Genomic DNA, 19067 nt, shown 5'->3' with positions numbered 1-19067 from the left:
CTCCTCTGGGTGTCCAGTGTCTGCTCTAAAGAAGTCTGTGATCTGTCTCTGAGCTACATAGCATGTCCTCTCGTCAGGCTCTCTCTCTCTGTGTCTGCGCAGCCCAAGCAAAAACAAACCCAAGCATCTCTGATCTTTGTACTGCAAAAACAAACCCAAGCATCTCTGATCTTTGTACTGCATGATTGTAGAGAGTGGTCCAAATCCCTCTCTGAACAAGCAGTGGAAGCGGCCTTGTATCTTGTAGTAGACGGGGCAGAGAGAGAGAGAGAGAGAGAGAGAGAGAGAGAGAGAGAGAGATGAAATGGAACTTTTTTTTATGGCCTAAAGGACCTATGAGAACAAAACATACATCATTGCATATTTTACAAATGTCTAATAAGGGTAACAAAAGCTAAAATTGTATAGAAATAAGTGAATAAGAGGAGCCCAATGGAAGCATATCTCCCAAAGCATGATCTCCAAAGTAGCTGGCATTGTGAGTATCATCATGTGAACTCACTTATGGACCACTACATCATATCATCTATCTCCTCCTCTGTTTAGAACCTGAAGAAAGTTGCTTTATTTCTCTCAATAGTGGCACAAATCTCAATGGTAATAACTATGTTGGTGTGGTCTTCGGGAGGAAAAACGCCATCAAGATTTGTCACTCTTGGGGCCGGTTCAGACGCTGCAGCGGAAATGCTTCCCACAGGGGTGTCTAAACTGGGTGGCAAAAGCCTATTTGCTACAGCAGGTATCATCTTCCTCGAGGCTAGCCATTTTTCTTCCGCCCCACTGCCCCCCTCGGAAGAGCTGCTGGCCTCTCTCCACCTCTCTCTCTTTTTCACTCTTCTTCCTCTAGCACCGTTCAGACGAGGCGGCGGTAGACCTGCAAAAAGCCTTTCTTCCTCCAGCCTCGTCTGAACCCAGCCTTGGTAGCTCTTCCAAGAGTTCCATGTGCTAAAATGTGATTAATCATGCACTTCTCCTAAGATATGCTTCTGTTGAAGCAATTTTTCACTACCGGTGAATGGGTTCACTAGAGCGTGTTGAACTCCGCAAGAAAGAGCGTCCGTGTCTACAAAACTCTAGCAAGAGAAGCCCAGTGAACCCATACATAGCTTCTCTCACAAACATGGTGCAGAGACGAGCTCAACAGCTGGTATCAGAGCACTAGAGAACACAGGCAAAAAAAAAATTGCTTTTCTTTATGCTCGAGACTTGGAAGTTGCACTTGCCCCGCTTTCCAGTTCGTTCAGATTTGTTGCAGCTTTTCTTTATGAGAGAGGTGGCTCCCACCAGAAGATATAGACTCTCACACACACACACACACACACCTACTTGGAGAAATAAATGCACACACACTAAGTGCGATAAGGATATGATCAAAAGCGCTAGTTTTCTACAGAGAGCTGGCAAAAATGAGCTTAAAAATTAGCAAATTTAATCAAGTGATTAACTAATGATTCTCAAGGAAATTTGACCATGGATTAGTATGTTGGAAAGCTCACACACACATATATTAAATGTGCCAATTGTACCAATGCAAGGGAATATAGGAGTGTGTAAAAACACACAAAAAAAGTAAAAATTGCAAGCCTAATCTCAATCTAATGACCTCTGGTCATTGGCGAGGGTAGTGGCCATATAGACATGACCAAATCCAAGGCTAGAGATAATCACACAAATCCTACTAGAAATTGAATCAACTTAATGCCAAGAGAGGAGCATTAAGTCTAGCATTGAGGATCTATGAGTGATTAGGGGATGGTAATCACCATGCAAACTCTGATACCACTTGTTGGAATTGGAGAGCGGTAGCGTGCTCTACCCTTAAGCGTCATTAGTGAGCTAGATGATGGTGGATGAATGCTTAAGCTCACCATGATGCTAGGGTTAAGTTAGAGCAATGGAAATTAGGGTTAAGCTATAACTTAGGGCAAAAGCGCTTAAAGTGCAACGATTCATTACAAAATAGACTCTAATAGAAGCTTAGTGCTTTACATCCATTGGCTAGAGAGGTAGTATCCTTTTCCTATTGGACCATGTCATCTTTTCATCCATCTTAGTAGACAAGGACTCTTTCCCATGTGGTGCCTCTATCAATTCTTAGCCGTATAAATGTAGAAGTGAAGTCTAAAGACTACAACTCTTCTTGCAAAAGCTTAAAATATCCAAAACAAAAGGTCATAATTGATACATTCCAAAAGATTAAGAAAGTACTTTAGATATTTTCCTTATCCCAACTCGTGTCGGCATCCATAGAGCTACTGTCACTCGGCTCAATCTCTTCCTTTGTCTCGAGTTCGGGAATCTCCTCTAACTTCACCGCTTCAACTTCGTCTGCAAACCGCACTCTTTGACCTTTACCACACCTTAATGGAGCTTCTACAACCACACTTGAACTCGACAGCACATCTTTTGCCTAATTTGGAACCGCCTGTACTTCCTTCACAATTGGAGTCGCTCTAGCTGGCATCCTTGACATAGGAACCATCTTGTCTCTCTGTAGCCAAAGAACCCTTGGTTCTTCTCGCACATGCACTTCCCTTTGCACTGCCTGTGGGTCGGCAACCACCGCATCACACTGCCTTGGGGCCATTGCATTCGGCAAACCTCGTTTAGCTTCGCGCTTCTTCAGAGTCTTTTTGATCCACCCTTTCGCTAGAGCTACCGTTTCTTCATACGACATCGGGCCATCTATTTTGACCTTGTCACACACTTTCTCATGCATGCACTCCATGAATTTACTCATCTTTGAAAAATTTGCATTCTCTATAGCAGTTACCTTGATTACCTTTCCCCAAAGGACTTAGAACTCCCATATGAACGCTTGAAAATTCGCTTGCAAGCTCTGCTTCAATCCGTCAAGCTTTTGCTTCATGTCGTCCAATTGTGCATTGCCAACATATCTACTTCGAAAAGCTGCTTCTTCTAGGGCTTCAAAATCACTCTTTTCTTATTCATGCAGGCCATTGTACCATAGCCTCGCTTTACCACGAACCTGGAGCGGGAACACCTATACCGCACTGTCTTCTCTCGACAAACCGCTTTCCAGCTCAAACAATCCGTAATCGTGGAACCAAGTTTCCGCATCTTCAACCCCAGTGAAAATGGGAAATTTGGACCACATCTTCTCTCGCAGCACCTGCTCTTCAAAGCTCGCACCTTTGGCATCACCAAAATTACTGCCTCACCTTCAACTAGGAGCATCAGACCGCTCCTCCGTGGGGGCACCAGAAGATGGAGAGGGGGAATGGGGAAACACACCCGGTACACAAAAAGACTGCCCCTCTTGGCCCAGGGCATACACAGCACCCCAATCCACTAGAGTTCACCTTTGAAACCCTCGACACACACTAGCAGGCCACTGTCCGCACACAACCCGACGCATAAACACGCACACACTCACAACCAACCACGCATCTCAGAGCTTGTTTCGAGCCACGTACCACTACCACACTCTCACTTCCATTTCGCACACAAGAAGGGGCCCGGGGGGGCACACATATCCGCATACACAGGCAGAAGAAGTAGAGGAAAGGGGGCAGGGAAAATGACGCGAGAAAAACACCATTGACGCGTCACCACTGCTCAAACACCATGTACAACTCTTTTACATCAAACGGTGCACCCTCATGGTCCCCGAGCAAGGAAACATACACTTGGGGCTTTGCAAGCATACACCTCTGCACAAGAAACCGCTTAGTCTCCAACCTTCATAAAGTTACGTATTGTCCCATATTTGGAAGAAAATCACTTGTATTCATTGGTGAAAAGAAGATGCATGTAAACAAGTCACAACTAGAGACCTTGCAACCCTCAAATTGTCCTATCAAATTTTTATTTTGTTTTTGGAAAAGATCAACATTTTTTTTCAAAGGTGGGATCATGTCAAGTATTTCCATATCTTTCAAATTGGCAATATTGGTACAACATTTATTGCAAGCTTTTGGCTTTCTAAAAGAAGATTTAGAGGAGAGTTTAGTTAGGCATACTTTCAATGTTTTCAATGAGTGATGATTGAGACTTACCTTAAATGTTATTTTAGTTTTAAAATATTAATCGTATCTTTTTATTTCACCTTTCATTTCACATTCTGACATGTCTTAACTTTTCTTCCATTCTATTGTTTTACAATGCTAAAGTGAAGCTTCACTGTGCATAATTTTAGTAAATTCTATACACACGTACATACATATTTATTTATTTATATTTATATTTAGATATACACACATATATATTTCTTTAGTTATTAATGAGTTCTATTTATTTCACATTTCATGTCATAGCCTCACATGACTTGACTTTTCTGCATTCTATAGCTTAATTCCAGTTAGTGTTCGGGAAAATCTCTCGTCAGCCAAGTTTCCTCCTCGTAAACACGCAAATAAAAAATACTAGCAATTTTTTTTTGAAATTTGCATGATTTTTTAACTCTTTTCTCACATATTTCACCAATTTTTCTTTCCTTTACCATGGTTTGCAACCGGCTAGTCTCGAATTTCAACCGGCTCAAGGCGAAGCCAAAGCAATCCTTTCCCGGGCATTGATTTTAGTTAAACTCAACCTTATGATTTTAACACTTTCCTATTGTTTTCAAAAGCCACTGTAACCCTTTCACTTGTTTCTACACATTTAGTTTCGTAACCTTCTATAAATAGTTATAAATTGAGTTTCATATGAACTTCGATAGACTATTTTAACCAAAAAGAGGAGCATCCAATTCCATTTATTGGCAATCATGGTTCCCAAAATTAGTCCATTAACATTTGCTTGTGTTTTGGAAGTTGTTCGCTTGGAGTTGAGGTTTGGAGCGAGCTTTAGAGCGAGCTTTTTTTAGATATTGCTCAATTGACCTTTTTTTTTTTAAAGCTCGCTCCTAAAAGAGTTTTGAAAACTCTCTCTCTCTCTCTCTCTCTCTCTCTCTCTCTCTCTCTCTCTCTCGCATCATCACAGAGACTAGAGATCAAGGTGGGGTGAGCTCATGACATTTCCAAGGAGGAGAGAGTGTGTAGATTATGCAGAGAGGAAGTGAAGGCTGAGGAGCATTTTTATGTGTAGATGCAAAGCTTATGCGGATATCATGCCCCGATACGAGGCCCTATTCAGAGGGCAGCCTACCTTCCAAGATATCATGCACTCTTGAGGTCAGAGATAGCTGGGGTGCTACTTGCTAGAGTTATAGAGGCACAGACACACTTCTGCCCCGATATCATGCCCCGATACGAGGCCCTATTCAGAGGGCAGCCTACCTTCCAAGATATCATGCACTCTTGAGGTCAGAGATAGCTGGGGTGCTACTTGCTAGAGTTACAGAGGCACAGACACACTTCTGCAGCCACCTACAGAGACCTAAGGAGGGGGAGGGGGAGGAAGAGACAGTCACAGCTTACAAATTTCTTCAGAGACCCCTTCTACTTCCAAACCCATCGAGGGGAGTGACCCTACAGTAGGTCGAGGCGAGCCAGGCCAAACGATCCCCACGGGCTATCAGAGGCCAGGCCCCACGACTCCACCGCAGACAAATCGAGGAGATTTGGACTCGAGCACATCGAGCTGTTGACAGGAGCAAAGCGAGACACGGACCCCGACGGCCTCTAAAACGCCCGGAGCCGATGCATGCCGCAAGCCGGTCACGATAAAGCGAACAGGGGGCACCACCTAGCTTTGAGCGGCTAGGACGCAGACAACGGTGATTTGAAATATCACAAATTCTACAGAGAGAGAGAGAGAGAGAGAGAGAGAGAGAGAGAGAGAGAGAGAGAGAGAGAATAGAGAGAATAGATAGGTGATGAAAACCCTCCGGGATGTGAGGGAGAATTATTCTCTTGCTATATTTACAGCAACCTTATTTCCGGCGAGGTGGCACATCATGGTGATAGAGAGATAGAGGGAGAGATAGTGAACCTACTTGGTGCGTTCTCTAGAGATGACTCATTGACATGAAACCTTGCTAACATGAGTGTGTGTGGATCGACCGTTGAAGTCGAGATGTGGACATAGCTTCCTTTACATCATACAATTCCCAAAGCAAGCCACTACGCTAAGTCCCCTCTCTTGTGATGCAAATGTTGCCAATTCCTCCCACCAAAATACTACCAAGTGCTGACCTCTCATGAACTTGGCCCCCCCGATAGTGACCTCCCAATGCCTTTTTATAGGTGTTGGTTGCTTTAGATTAGGGTAATCTAATAAGGGGAGACAAAGCAAGGCGGTGGGCCTTGGGTGGTTGACCCTTGCTTTGTCTTGGGAGTTATTAAAAGGAAAAACCTCTAGGTGGGCCTTTGTGACCATCACCTAGAGAGATGAGAATTTACAAGTTGAGATCTTTTTTACAAGGCTTGGGTGAAACTTTAAAAAATGGTGATAATAACCTACGGTTTACTGAAGAGGGTGTCGTGGTCACGTGATGCTAGTGAATGGCAGCTTTGTCGGTGCGTCGGTGTAGCGCGTTTGTCTCTTCGAGGTCGGCCGGGGCATGCCTCCTTCGGCGCCTTTGCTCTTTTTGGTGTCGCTGTCGCACGACTTAGGTCGTCTTCCTTTTTGTTGATGTAGTCGTTGCTGTTGAATCCTCCGTTTTTTGTATTTACCATTGGTGTGTACGTTTATGCGTGTGTGTGTGTGTGTGTGTGTGTGTGTGTGTGTGTGTGTGGGTGTGTGTGCGTGAGTATGTGTGTGCGCGAGCGTGCGTGGGAACGGGGGGGGGTATGTATATTATATATCTGTATATATTTTATTTTATTTTAAAAAAAATTTCGGTGGTTCTGGCGACGCAGAGACGGGGAGAGAGATGGAGTGAGAGAGAGAGTGTGTGCGCGAGTGTGTGTGTGTGTGTGTGTGTGTGTGTGTGTGTGTGTGTGTGTGTGTGTGTGTGTGTGTGTGTGTGTGTGTGTGTGATTATGGTGCAGCGCCTGCTCGGGCTGAGAAGAGAGACAAAGTGCAAGGAGCGGAGAGGTGGGATGAGGGTGAGTGCACACAACGCAAGTGAGTGAGGGTGGGTGAGGTGGTGAGGAGGGGATGGGAGGATAGGGTGTGTGTGTGGTGTTGCTTCAAGAGCATCCACATGGGCTGGGTCCGGGAGCGAGGGCGTGCGTGGGCGCAGGCGGGTTGGACAGAGGGCCCAAGCGGGGGGGGGGGGGGGAGTTTAGTCAACGAGGGGGGGGGGGAGTATGTTAGAGAGAGAGAGAGAGAGAGAGAGAGAGAGAGAGAGAGAGAGAGAGAGAGAGAGAGAATTGGTCCTAACGGCAGGTTCCCACCATGGGGAAAAAAAAGAGTGAGAGAGGGTGTGAGGTGGTGAGGGAGGGTATGAGGGGATAGATAGGGTGTGTGGTGGTGTGTGGGGAAGGGAATTGAGAAATGAAATGAAATGAAATGAGAGAGAGAGAGAGCTAGTGGATTCCCTCCATGGCTTGCGGGACGGCTCTCCCGAGAGAGAGAGAGAGAGAGAGAGAGAGAGAGAGAGAGAGAGAGAGAGAGAGAGGAATAGGGGGGGTGTTAGGTTGGTGGTCCGCCAGAGTTGGGGAAGAAAACAGGGGGGGTATAAGGCCGAAGGGGTGTGAACGAGAGGGGAAGATGGGTATAATATGGCAGCCCGCCGGGGCTGGGGTGTGGACGAGACAAGAGAGAGAGAGAGAGAGAGAGAGAGAGAGAGAGAGAGAGAGAGAGAGAGAATATTTGAAAGAGAGAGAGAGAGAGAGAATATACAATATCTGTGGAGGCCCGCCAGAGAGTGTGACAGAGGCATCTCATCTTATGCGCCCACTGGGCCCAGTGATGCAGCGGCAGAGTAGGTGAGAGAGAGAATTGGCGAAGCCGAGCAGTAGGAGAGATAGAGTCCGTCTTCTGGCGATAATGGAGAGGTGTGGCCAAATTGGTGGCGCCCCGCTAGTGGTTAAACCTAGAGGGGTGGTAAATGGTAAAGAACTTCCCTTTCTTGTTTTTTTTTTTTTTGGTGATATGCTCTCTCCCTCTAAGGGTATGGTTCTCGTGGTCACGGTTTCGAAAATCGGCCGTCATTAGCCCTCCCATCTAGCTAGAGACATTCATGCTTCTAGCCCTACCTCTGAATCTTTAGTTGTGGAGTTGGAAGGTTCTCCCTCTTCTGGAATGTCTAGCATGAACTCTGGATCAAACCTAAGGAAATACCTTTTCAGCTTCCATCCATTGACTCTAGTCTTGTGAATTCTTCCATCTGCTTCCATCATCTTATAGCTACCGTTGTCATAGCGCCTTTTGACAATGAGTGGTCCTTCCCATCAGGGTTGAAATTTCTTGTCCTTCCTGGTGTCAAATCTGTTGTCGTATTTCAATACTAGCATGCCTTTCTCCGGGCCCTTTTCCTTAAGCCCTTGATTGAAGGTGAGCCGGCGTCGCTCTGCCTGCGCTGCATAGTGATTGATTGCTTCTTCCCTATGTAGTTGGAGACTTTCCAGATCCAGGATGTGGTTGCAGAGATTTACAATTGGGCGTTGTATTTGGCTAGCCAAGACTCGTAAGCTCGCTATCTGTACCTCAATGGGTAGAATCGCCTCCTTTCCATAAACTAGATGGAAAGGGGTGAAACCTAATGATGTTCGGAACGTCGTTCGGTAGGCCCATAGAGCGGCCATGAGATGTTTATCCCAGTCACCTGTGTGGTTGTTCACCTGCTTTGTGATGATTTTGCAGATCATTACATTTACCTTTTCTACTAGGCCATTACACTGTGGATAGTATGGTGTGGAATGTCGGCGTGTGATGCCTAACTTTCTCATCAGTTCTCCCACCAGATCGCCTCTGAAACCTGGTCCCCTATCTTATATATCTCAAGAGGAGTGCCAAAACGGCAACAGATGTGCTCAAATATGAAATTTGCTACCTCTTGGGCTATGATGCGGGTGGTGGCTGTTGCTTCCGCCCATCGGGTCATGTAATCTACACCCACTATAATGTACAGTTTACATGATTGGGCCCTTGGTAGAGGATCGATTGCATCTATTCCCCATTTCTCAAATAGACCATATGAGATGATAGGAGTCTGTGGATCATAGGTTAGTGTGCGATCACTGGCCACTTGACAGGGCTTGCATGTTTTACACCAATGATGTGCATCCCTGTTTAGACTAGGCCAAGAGTATCGTGCCTGTAGAATCTTCCTACTGGTGATATCTAAAGCAAAATGACCACCGTAGATGCCATCATGGCAACTTGAAATTACCTCTGTGATCTCACTGGAGGTTGAATCTGATCCTTGCCCTTACAATACAAGTGGTTTTTTACAAGGCGGTATCTGGTAGCCTTCCTTACCAACCACTGTTTCTGGCCTTTAGTGTACCCTTCCAGACATTCTCATGTATCTAGAAAGCTGATGATATCAGGCATAGCATCACTACCTTGAAAGAGGGATAGTTTTAGTTTGATTGCTCCTGCGGGAACGTCTTGTATTCTTTCCTTGGCTAGAGCATCTGCCTCCTGATTTTCTGTTCTGGGGACATGAAATAATTGCACTGCTTCAAACTTCCTTGAAAGATCCTTAACTTGGCGTAGTTGACCAAGTAAAACCTGATTTTTACAAACCCAAGTGCCGTTTATCTGCTTTATCAAAAGCAAAGCATCGCCAAACACATTAAGGTGATGAATTCCTTGCGAAATACACTATTCTAACCCTAGAATTAAAGTTGCATACTCTGCTTCGTTGTTAGAGTGGGAGTGTAATAGCTGCCCGATGGAGAATACCCTTTCCTGTTGCTCATTGAAAATGACTATGCCAGCTACAGAGTGGTCCACTGTTCTTTTGTATGCTTCGTTAAAGAAAAGAGAGCGAGCTCTTTCTAACTTAGGACTTCCTACCATTGGTGTTTCTTCTTTTGCTTCCGTCTTGACCTTCAGCTTCTTCTCATAGTGGCGATGGGTAAGAATACCCGCTAGACTAGCCCTGGTGGAGTTTTCTACTTGCATGGTGTAGTCAAACTCTTGTAATCTAACCAACCATTTAGAGATCCTAGATGAGACATCCATGTGTCGCATTACATACGGAAAAACCTCCTCCATTGTCAGAATTACAAAGGTTCTAGGCAGAAGATAGGAGGGGAACTTTGTGGTAGCAAACATTAGTGTGAGAACCATGTGTTCTACTTCAGTGAATCCCTTTTCTGATGGGGTCATGACACGACTAGAGAAGTAAATAGGATGCATGAAAGAAGTTTGGGGGTCCTTTTGCATTAGTACAGCTCCAGCTCCAAGTGTGTCACTTCCTACACTAGGGTTCACATAGAATGTCTCGTCCCACTTGGGGGGTGAAATGGTGGGAAGCGTGGCTAGGATTTGCTCCACCTCGGTAAATTGCTGCTCATTTTCTTCACTCCATGAGAAGACGTCCCTTTGGGCGACTTGTTGTAGAGGGAAAACCACTTGAGATAGCAAGTGAATAACCTGCTTAAGTATCTTACCTTTTGAAGGAAAGAAACCAACTGCTTAGCTGTGGTGGGTGATGACAAAGATACCAGAGCTTGAATCTTGTTAGGATCAGCCTCAATCCCTTTTTGCTAAAATTACATGGCCAAGGAGAGTGACTTTGCTTTCACCAATGTGACACTTATCCACGTTGAGCTAGCCACCCAAGGTTTGCATCCTGGTCAGGCCATCATAGACTTTGCTTAAATGGAGGGAGGGTGAACTATAGATGCAAAAATCATCTATGAAGACAAGTATTGACGTTCCAAAGTAGGGTTGGAAGACAAAAGTCACATAGCGTTGGAATGTGGCCGGAGCGTTGGTGAAGCCAAAAGGCATCACTCTATAAGCAAAGCATCCCCAAGGCGTGATGAAGGTTGTCTTCTTCTGGTCTTCTTCCACAATGCTAAATCTGAAAGTATCCTGAGTAGACATCACATACTGTGTAGCACTCATGACCTGCCACTTCATTGAGAATTTCATCCTGGAATGGGAGGGGAAAGTGATCCCTCTTTGTGGCTGCATTGAGAGGTTTATAGTCCACACAGACTCTCCACTTGCCATTCTTCTTTTGTGTGACTACTACTGGAGAGACCCTCTGAGTCTTTGACGGGGTAGATGAAAGCTTCCTGTAGCAAATTCCTCACTTCTTTGAGTAGTGCCTCTTGTTGGATTACCCCAAATCTTTTGAGCTTTTGCACTACGGGTTTACTTCCTTCCTTGAGTTTTATGTGGTGTTGTACTACTGTGATTCCTGTGATCTTATCATAGCCATCAATGAACAATGTAGTGAAGTTACCTAGCATGGAGACATATTCCTTCCTTTCTTCATCGGTTAACTCATTTGAGAGCATCCGATGTAACTTACTTGCATCCTCAAAGGATTGTGTGCCTGATGGTTCCTCTCATTTGTCGGGGGTGCTTCAAATTGTGTCAATCTTTTTGGGTCTTTAAGGATGACCCCCTCACTTTGATGCTACTGTCACTCTCATCAATTGTTGTTGTCTCTTCTCCTGAGGTAGACGAATAGTCGCTGGTGGACTCATCTTCTGAAGCCTCCAAGATCATGTTGCGTTGCTTCCCAATCCTCATGTCGTAGAATATGGACCTCCCTTTAGCTTCCTTCATCTAAATCATTCTGGTACTCCAGTCTTGCTTAGCTTCCATAGCCATGAGCCACGGTCTCCCAAGAATGATAGGGTAGCCCTCCCCTTTGTGTGGCATGACAAAGATGTCTACCTTCACTTCTATATTGAATGCTTTTACTTTGACTGCATTCACAATGCCTACGCATTTCACTCTTACATTATTTTCCATTTTGGCTCGGCAGGGTGCCGGCCTACTCACCTCTAGACCTAGATGGTGCATCATTTTTTCTCTCATGACGCATATTTGCTGCCACCATCTATGTAGACATTTGAGATTCGTTACCCCTTGATGTGGGCATCCATAGTTGGTAGGATGTCGTTGAGATCCCTCCCAGAGATAGCCCCAACTATCCTTGGTCTTGATTTCCTGGTACTCACCATTTTTGTCCATTGCCTCCTCATCCGTGGTGCAAGGTGGAGTAATTGGGGCCAAGTTATCTTTGGGCCCTGCATCAACACATCCTGAACTAATTCATAGGGTTTAGCATACTCACCTAGTGAGAAATCCACGATGTCTATCTTCCGTCGCGGTTTAGCTGCTTGCTTACTAGACTCGGCTTTCCCTTTCATTTTCTCTTCTCTTTGAGAGGCTTCTTCGTGCCTGGCACACTTCACTCCCATAGCATCCACTTCTTCTACTTTTGCTTTCCCTTTGTGCTTCTCTCAAACTGGTTCTTCTACCTTTGCCTTCACTTTAGCTTCCAAGCTAATAACACTCACCGCTTAGTTTACAGCAGGTGGTGGGGGTAGTGGTGGAATAAGAGGTGGTGGTGGTTGTTGTTTTTGTACAGGTGGTCAAAGGATTTGGACCGGTGGAATCGGTCCTGGTTGCCTGGGTGGTGGTGGTGGTCTTGCCCTTGGCAAAGAGATCTGATTCTATCTCCCTCCTCTATTGAAATTCTGTCTCCTTGGATGTGGGCAGTAGTACATACCATGGCCGTCTTCCCCGCAATTGTAGTAGTGGTACTCTTGGTTTTTCCTTCGTTGTCCTCTTCCTTGTTCTCGATTTCTGACAGGTGCATGCCCTTGCTGCACCAGATGCACGGATAAACTCTCTAGTTGGGTAGTGATGCGACTCAGCAGGTCTTGCTGCTCTTCTGATGCCTCTTGTGGTTCGGCTCTATGAACGGTTGTTGCAGTCACTGGGGTTAGTCAGACTGAGCTTAATTTCTCTGACTCGTTGACTCTTGCTTGCATGCGCAGCTTCTTGTCTTTAAGGTGGGCTACTTCTATTGCCAACTCATATGTTGCAGGAAACCTTCCCTTCACCTTCTCCTTAAGAAGCGACCACAGGCCAGCAATGAAACGGTCCTTCTTCAGGAAATTAGGCGCTCCCTCACCTTCCTCTAGTGAGGCAACCCATCGCTCCCACAAATCCACAAACTTGGACTTGTAGGTGGCATACTCTAGCAGACCTCCCTGCTTCAATTCCGTCAGTAACTGCCATAGTTTCTCCGAGGTTGTGCCTCCACCAAACCTCTTCACAAACGCAGCACGTAACACATCCCATGCATTCTTGGTGACCTGAGGCAAAGAATTGTACCAGGACTTGGCCTCTACTTTCATCAATAAAGGAAAAATTCAAAGCCGTGAGGCGTCGTCATCCTTGTTGGAAACCACACAAACGATGTCAAAATCATCTAGAAAGTCGGTGGTGAGATCTTCTCCCTTCTTTCCACTGAACGTGGGGAAAGAAACACTTGCCATGGTAGTGACTCAAAAAATTATAAACTCCCTTTATATATATATATATTAATGACAGTAGCGGTTCATAGCGGCTTTTTACAGAGTTGGATGGATAGATTAAAACAAGATAAAGATGGAAACATTGAAGGAGTGGTGGTAATCCAGTATGGGGAGAATGATAGGGTTTGGGGAATTAAGGATTTCTCCTAGCACCGCCGCACCAAACAAATACACAATCTTCTGTTGGTAGAAGATCTTCCTATCTACATAGATATTCACATGCATATGCCGTAGAAATCTAAACGGGAACGCTATTGGCCCATGTTCCATCATGCACAAAGGGTGGAGAACTTACTTATACTCTTACGGTGCCGGTGTTGATGAGTCGGCACATCCACAGGAGGTCGTCGTCTTTCATGGGCTCTACCTTTCCTTCGTCGCTCAGCACGTACAGGGTGATGGCGACATGTCTGACTCCTCCCAGCCTTTTGGCTAGCAGCAACTGCAGATAATTACCGTAGTCGGCGTGTTGCATGAATTCCACTCCATTCAGCTGTAATTCGTCTCCAGCCCACTGGGTTTCACCCATGGTGGAGAGCTTCTTCAGGATAAGTTGTACAGAGAGAGGAGGAAGACCCTCTACCCGTCTTCCAAAACAGTGAGAGCAGTAGCCGAACAACTCTTCCTTAGGGCATGGGAACCTTCTTACCACTTCTACTTCAGGATTGTCTAAGTGGATTGGTAGTACTGGCATGCGTCGTGCGAATCGGTAGGCGATCTTCCGCCGCTTAGCCTCGGATGACTTTCTCTTTGGCAAGCTGGGTACAACCCGGCTCTCCGAGCTTGAAGTACTCGCTTGGACAGATGCTTCTCCCTTTGGGGTCATGTGTCTTCAGACTGGCTTCGCCTCTCCTTGCCTTTGGCTCGAGCAGCCCCTTTAGGCCATTTTGGAGTAGAGGTTATACCTTGATTGCAGTTTCCTTAGGAAAGAGAGGCCTTACCGTTTTCTTTCCTCCTTTGATGTGGATGACTTCCTCGCGGCGAATGTCGATGTAGACGATTTTAGCCCCTTCGCTGCCTTCGTTGCTGGCACTCATTGACAATGTGTTTTGGTTGACAGCAGTGATAGCACTTCATAGACCTCCCACCTGATGCTCTCAATTTGTGCTTAGAACGAGCAACACGAGATGGGGAGCTTACCTCTTGAATACTGACGACACTACAGCCTGGCAGTAGTACTTCAATGAAGGCGGCTAGTGCCTCCTTAGTCTCCTTCTCTTCCATCCTCCAATTAGAGAATTCCTTCAGCCAGCCATTCGTCCATGAGTGATGGTATGGGTTACTTTCAGCATTGTAAACTGAAGGTTTCGAGAAGCCCTCCTCCGTGGGGGCACCAAATGACGGGAGCAAAGCGAGACACGGACCCCGACGGCCTCTAAAACGTCGGGAGCCGATGCACGCCGTAAGCTAGTCACGGTAAAGCGAACAGGGGGCACCACCTAGCTTTGAGCGGCTAGGACGCAGACAACGGTGATTTGAAATATCACAAATTCTACACACACACACACAAAGAGAGAGAGAGAATAGAGAGAATAGACAGGTGATGAAAACACTTGGGGGTGTGAGGGAGAATTATTCTCTTTTCATATTTACAGCAACCTTATTTTCGACGAGGTGGCACATCATGGTGATAGAGAGATAGAGGGAGAGATAGTGAACCTACTTGGTGCGTTCTCTAGAGATGACTCATTGACATGAAACCTTGCTAGCATGAGTGTGTGTGGATCGACCTTGGAGTTGAGATGTGGACATAGCTTCCTTTACATCATACAATTCCCAAAGCAAGCCACTACGCTAAGTCCCCCCCACCAAAATACTACCAAGTGCTGACCTCTAATGAACTTGCGCCCCCCGATAGTGACCTCTCAGTGCCTTTTTATAGGTGTTGGCTGCTTTAGATTAGGGTAATCTGGCTTGATTAGGGTAATCTAATCAGGGGAGACAAAGCAAGGCGGTGGGCCCTGGATGGTTGACCCTTGCTTTGTCTTGGGAGTTATTGAAAGGAAAAACCTCTAGGTGGGCCTTTGTGACCATCACCTAGAGAGATGAGAATTTACAAGTTGGGATCTTTTTTACAAGGCTTGGGTGAAACTTTAAAAAATGGTGATAATAACCTACGGTTTACTAAAGAGGGTGTTGTGGTCGTGTGATGCCGGTGAATGGCAGCTTTGTCGGTACGTCAGTGTAGCGTGTTCGTCTCTTCGGGGTCGGTCGGGGCATGCCTTCGACGCCTTTGCTCTTTTTGGTGTCGGTGTCGCGCGACTTAGGTCGTCTTCCTTTTTGTTGATGTCATCGTTGCTGCTGAATCCTCCGTTTTTATGTATTTACCAATTGTGTGTGCGTTTATGCGTGTGTGTGTGTGTGTGTGTATGTGTAGGTGCGTGTGCGTGAATATGTATATATGTGTGTGCGCGAGCGTCCGTAGGAACGCGGGGGGGGGGGGGTATTTATATTATATATATGTATATTTTTTTATTTTATTTTTTATTTTCAGTGGTTTTGGCGACGTAGAGACGGGGGGAGAGATGGAGTGAGAGAGTGTGTGCGCGAGCGTGTGTGTGTGTGTGTGTGTGTGTGTGTGTGTGTGTGTGTGTGTGTGTGTGTGTGTGTGTGTGTGTGTGTGTGGGTGTGTGTGTGTGTGTGGGTGTATGTGAGTGTGTGTATGTGAGTGTGTGATTATGGTGCGGTGCAGGCTTGGGCTGAGAAGAGAGAGAGAGCGCAAGGAGCGGAGAGGCGGGCTGCGGGTGAGTGCACACAGCGTGAGTGAGAGAGAGGGTGGGTGAGGTGGTGAGGAGGGGATGGGAGGATAGGGTGTGTGTGTGTGTGGTGTTGCTTCAAGAGCGCCACATGGGCTGGGTCCGGGAGCGAGGGCGTGCGTGGGCGCAGGTGGGTTCGACAGAGGGCGCAAACGGGGGGGGGGGAGTTTAGTCAACGGCGGGGGGGGAGTATGTTAGAGAGAGAGAGAGAGAGAGAGAGAGAGAGAGAGAGAGAGAGAGAGAGAGAGAGAGAAATTGGTCCTAACGGCAGGTTCCCATCATGGGGAAAAAAGAGAGAGAGAGGGCGTGAGGTGGTGAGGGAGGGTATGAGGGGATAGATAGGGTGTGTGGTGGTGTGTGGGGAAGGGAATTGAGAGAGAGATAGAGCTAGTGGATTCCCTCCATGGCTTGCGGGACCGCTCTCCCAAGAGACACAGAGAGAGAGAGAGAGAGAGAGAGAGAGAGAGAGAGAGAGAGAGAGAGAGAGAGAGAGAGAGAGAGAGAAGAGAGAGAGAGAGAGAGAGAGAGAGCTAGTGGGAGGGGAATAGGGGGGGGTGTTAGGCTGGTGGTCCGCCAGAGTTGGGGAAGAAAACGGGGGGGGTATAAGGCCGAAGGGGTGTGGACGAGAGGGGAAGATGGGTATAATATGGCAGCCCGCCGGGGCTAGGGTGTGGACGAGCAAAGAGAGAGAGAGAGAGAGAGAGAGAGAGAGAGAGAGAGAGAGAGAGAGAGAGAGAGAGAGAGAGAGAGAGAGAGAGAATATACAATATCTATGGCGGCCCGCGAGAGGGTGTGACAGAGGCATCTCATCTTATGCGCCCACTGGGCCTGGTGATGCAGCGGCAAAGTAGGTGAGAGAGAGAGTTGGCGGAGCCGAGCAGTAGGAGAGAGAGAGAGTTCGTCTTCTGGCGATAATGGAGAGGTGTGGCCAAATTGGTGGCGCCCCACTAGTGGTTAAACCTAGAGGCGTGGTAAATGGTAAAGAACTTCCCTTTTTTGTTTTTCTTTTTTCTTGGTGATATGCTCTCCCCTTCTTAGGGTATGGTTCTTGCGGTCGCGGTTTCGAAAATCGGCCGTCACTGCTAAGGAGAGATGAGCCCAGATGATGGCTCACCCAGACGCGTTCATCAAGACAGCCCTTGCTCTTGACCCTCCCATGGAGAGACGAGCCCAGATGATGGCTCACCCAGATGCGTTCATCAGGACAGCCCTTGCTCCTGACCCTCCCATGTACTACATTTTACACCCTCCCATTAGCACAGGATGGAGCTAGCTAGATTCATGTATTTGCACGGTTGTACTACCCTCAGCATGTAGACATGCACAAATCTCATCACCCAGCAGTCGTCCTTAATTCTTATATTGTTTACTAGTTTGAACTATTTTGTCTTTTCCAATAGGCAGAGTACATACACACATGTATACTTAATTTGTTTCTTAGGCCGACTCCGGCCTCACACAAACATTAAAAAGCTTCCTCTCTCTCTCTCTCTCTCTCTCTCTCTCTCTCTCTCTCTCTCTCTCTCTCTCTCCTCTCTCTCTCTCTCACACACACACACACACACACACACACACACACACACACGCACATGTGTGCGCGCACATCAACTTCCTACAATTTCATGGGAAGCAAGGAAAAAAGTTCAAAAGATGTATAAAAGCAAGATCTTGAGCACGGGATGGATGCAAGGTAGAAAAAATTGGTTTGGGAGATGGGATGCATTACATCCAGTGGGTCACGTTTCATACATTACAACACCCATATTACCCCCAGCTACAAAACCATGTTCTTCGCTAAAAGAGAAAGCGGTACTCACCCTTATACACTTGAGACTTTCCCCTTGTCATCAATATGCACTATCATAGCCATTCGGCCTAGCTTAAACTCCCTTCGATGTGAGACAGGGCATTGCAATAATGGAGAAGAGTCAAACCAATTGTGCACATTATGCTCACTGCAAGTTCAAGAGGATGTGTACCATACACTACTAGAGTGCTTAGCTTTTGGTTAGATCCGAACTTTCTTTCCTCACATTTTTAGCCATGACTTAGACCTACACACTTTCCTCTCCAAGCCACAGTGTGGACTCTCCATTGCGCCTCATCTCTCTCTATCTATCTCTTTCTCTCTCTCCTCTCACTATCTTTATCTCTTCCTCTCTCTCTCTATCTATCTCTTTCTCTCTCTCTCTCTCTCTCTCTCTCTCTCTCTCTCTCTCTCTCTCTCTCATTCTCATAACTTCTTTATCCGAACTCAGATTTAGGTGACCTATAGCCTCAATCAAAGAGCACGATGCCCTCTATTCTTTGATGTAAAAACAAAAGAAAACAGAGTTATGGAAGGCTTTTCTGTAACAACATTTTGAAAGTGAAGAAGTTTAGGGAAGTTGATTCCTATCTCTTATTTTACATACAATGTCTTTCGGCGCTCACTAGGGTTCTTCTTCTTCAACAAGGTCTACAACCATTGTAGAAAATGATCCTAAATCTCATAAGTGTAGAGATAGCAACACAATCACTAACCGACAACATCAAAAACCATGATCATGGCATACTTGGTAGTATTGCAAGAGACCGTAAACAAACAAGGTAAAGACTTACAGGCACTTGCAATGGAGAATGGCATGCTAAGGTTCTTGTGGATGAGAATGAGAATCTCAAGAGGACACTTGAGATGAAAACAACACATTTGATGCAACTTGAAAACGAAGTAAAGGAATGTAAACGCTCTCTTGTGGACTTGGATGCTTTGAAGGAGCGCATGAGCAAAGTAGAGCATGACCGTGTATTAAAAGAGGAGAAATTTGACACCATGAGTTGGGATGTATGCGACATGAAAAAGATATGCATAAACAAGTCTTGGGCTGATGTATGTGATAGCAATGTGGTTCCTACTTCCTCCTCATGCAAGCTATGGCTCAAACAAAGAATGTTGAGAATGTGGATGTAGAGGAGTTGAAGGAATGGAAGCAACGTTCCAAGAGCATTGTTATTTGTG

Source organism: Adiantum capillus-veneris, chromosome 15, assembly GCF_014529385.1.
Source record: "Adiantum capillus-veneris isolate H3 chromosome 15, ASM1452938v2, whole genome shotgun sequence".
Classification (NCBI taxonomy): domain Eukaryota; kingdom Viridiplantae; phylum Streptophyta; class Polypodiopsida; order Polypodiales; family Pteridaceae; genus Adiantum; species Adiantum capillus-veneris.
Note: the sequence above shows the minus strand (reverse complement) of the source record.